The 336-nt window shown below is 31.8% G+C and overlaps 1 protein-coding gene across 1 annotated transcript in view; it reads left to right on the forward strand.

Moving 5' to 3' along the window:
• The window catches only part of EMH_0006250 (uncharacterized protein), a gene marked incomplete at both ends in the record, with an annotated part of 12,422 nt that overhangs the window by 8,012 nt on the left and 4,074 nt on the right, over positions 1-336 (forward strand). The gene's annotated exons all lie outside the window — the stretch shown is intronic.

The raw sequence follows: 336 nt of genomic DNA on the forward strand, positions 1-336 counted from the left end.
TATTGTTTCATTTGTAGAGAAATGTTTATATATGCACATTAGATATAATACTGCTGTTGCTGGAATCTTACACCTTAAGAAACCTTTGGTGGTTTAGGGAGGAATCGTAAACCCTAAACCCTAAACCCTAAACCCTAAACCCTAACCCCTTTACTCTAAGCAGCAAGCAACAAAAGGTGATGAGGAGATAGACTCTAGCGAGCGTATGAATGTAACTCTATAGAATAAGGATGAATTGCCCAGCTACAACTCTGCGGCTATACAGGGATATATGTATATATATATATATATATATATATATATATATATATATATATATATATATATATATATATA

Source organism: Eimeria mitis, genomic scaffold (genome assembly GCF_000499745.2).
Source record: "Eimeria mitis Houghton genomic scaffold, Emh_scaff271, whole genome shotgun sequence".
Classification (NCBI taxonomy): Eukaryota; Apicomplexa; class Conoidasida; order Eucoccidiorida; family Eimeriidae; genus Eimeria; species Eimeria mitis.